Below are 2,500 nucleotides of genomic sequence, written 5' to 3'. Positions count from 1 at the left end.
CACACCACTGTCTGTTCGTCATCCTCAATGCCACTGATGCACCGGACTCTCGCTGTCTGCTCTTCTGTACATCGTTCTTTAGTTTAGCGTCTTTTCACTATTAGTGATATTAGACGATTAAAAAAAAAAAGATTTTTTTTTTTTTTTAAAGAACAAAAAGAAAAACAAATGGGGTCGGGAGGGGTAGGGAGAGGGGAAAGAGAAGTCAGAATAAAACAAAACAGGTAGAAAACTACTAAGAAATGCATAACTAACATGAAATTAGCTTTAACAGTAACAATTCAATAATGATGATAATAACTAAAACCATTAACATGATTATGAAGTACATTAAAGGAATGTAAAAATAGGGCTATGAGCTAATGCCTTTGAAAGTTCTACTAAAAGAACCTCGTTAGAAATAACTTCCCCCAAAATCATCTACAGAATAGTTACTCTCTGTGAAATACTTGGCCAAGAAGATTCGTAACTGCTGACATTCAAACAAACTATGATGCAAGCCGAACTGCTTACCACAAATGCATATAACATTTTTATTATATTTCGTATTCACCGCGTCAAGTTTTGTACGGAAGAAAGTAGAGGTGATTAATCTTGTATAGCAAGCTGAAGAATTCTGTACATCTGCGTGTGTTGGTGTCTGTTATTGCTCTGGCACTAGACATCCGACAAGTTTCAATACAGCAGCCCACATCAACATAATCAGCAGTTGGGGGAAATGGGGATGCTACCAGGACAGATCGTCAGTTGGATAAGGCAGTTTCAGACTGAGTTTCAGTTTCTCAATGAGGCGTCACTGCCGGTGCTTGGACGAATCCATTTTTGACTCACTTGTGTTTTGACTCATTGGCAGATGTGGTGTAGCGTATATGGATTTGTCCGAACGCAGTGACCCTCCTTGAGCTACTGAAACTGAAACTGAAACTGAAGCTCGTTCCTAAAGTAGTGTCAGGTCAAATCGAGATGCTGGACATACCAGGGGACCACATTCAACACAAACTTTGCTTTGCCATAAGGCAAAATTACCGTTGACATGATAGGGAACCCCCCTCCCCCCCCCCCCCCCTACAGTTCACCTTGAAGGTCGTATTCAAGCTACGCGGTGCACTCAGGCAGCTGGCCCATTGTCTATGATTAAAAATCCTGGTGATAAGTACTCTTCTCGCCCTACTACATTTAAAAAATATTTTCTGAGAATTGTCAAAAGAGTTTGTGAAACACGTGCAGTTCGCAAAGCGCGCGTGGTTTCCCTCAGCAAAAAGGATCTGCCATAGTTTCCTCTGCTTCGTCAGCAGTCACCCTTGGGAGGTGGTAAGGGTATTAATTAATTGCCTTCGGGTTTGTATACCCGCGGGTTGGCTCTTGTGTTCCATTCAGGGAACCGGATCTTGCTTACCCCCGGGCAGTTTGCCATGCCTCAGGCAGATTACCCACAAGTACACATTGACCCGCAGGTACACATTTACCCGCAGGTACACATTTACCTGCAGGGATGATGGTCTCTTGAATACTGTCCCCAGATGCAACAACCCATCTTGGTGGCGCAGACACTGAGTCGATCCCTGTCCTCCAGCTGTATTTGTATTTCTTTTTATCACAACAGATTTCTCTGCATGAAATTCGGGCTGCTCTCCCCAGGGAGAGCGTGTCGCTACACTAAAAAAAAAAAAAAAAAAAAAAAAAATTTCCTGCATGCGGTTTTATTTGTTTTTCCAATCGAAGTGGATTTTTCTACAGAATTTTGCCAGGAACAACCCTGTTGTTGCCGTGGATTCTTTTACGTGCGCTAAGTGCATGCTGCACAGGGGACCTCGATTTATCGTCTCATCCGAATGACTGGCATCCAGACCACCACTCAAGGTCTAGTGGAGGGGGAGAAAATATCAGCTGCTGAGCCGTGATTCGAACCAGCGCGCTCAGATTCTTTCGCTTCCAAGGCGGACGCGTTACCTCTAGGCCATCACTCCACATTTTCTTCCACTCTCCACCACCCCACCCGACCCTCACACACACTTCTGACAACCACAACTTTTGGTCAGTCAGCACTTCCCGCTGGGGTTGAATGTAATCCTTCAGGGGGGTAGGTGGGGGTGTAGAGGGGAGAGTAGAAGTGGGTGACAGGGTAGGGTGGGGGTCGTGGGGGGTGGGGGTGAGAGGCGGAAGGGCGAGGAACTGTACTGGTTAAGAACCTGTGGCCAGACAGGTTATTTGGAGGGACAACGAGAACTTGTCACTTTGATATATATATATATATAAAAGAGAAAAAAAAGGAGTTAATCCTCTGTCTGTCTGTCTCTGTCTCTGTCTGCTTCGGTCTCTGTCTCTCTCTCGGTTGCTATACTTATAGAAACTAATGTACAACACTTTGCTCTATACTTAAGTAAAGCATTTCTTCTTCTTCTACTTCTTCTTCTGCGTTTCGTGGTCTGCAAACCCCACTTCCACTCGTATGTACACAGGTGGGCTTTTATGTGTATGACCGTTTTTACCCCACCAAGTA

Source organism: Babylonia areolata, chromosome 28 (genome assembly GCF_041734735.1).
Source record: "Babylonia areolata isolate BAREFJ2019XMU chromosome 28, ASM4173473v1, whole genome shotgun sequence".
NCBI lineage: Eukaryota > Metazoa > Mollusca > Gastropoda > Neogastropoda > Buccinidae > Babylonia > Babylonia areolata.
The sequence above is the reverse complement of the archived record's forward strand: the minus strand, read 5'-3'. Positions refer to the sequence as shown.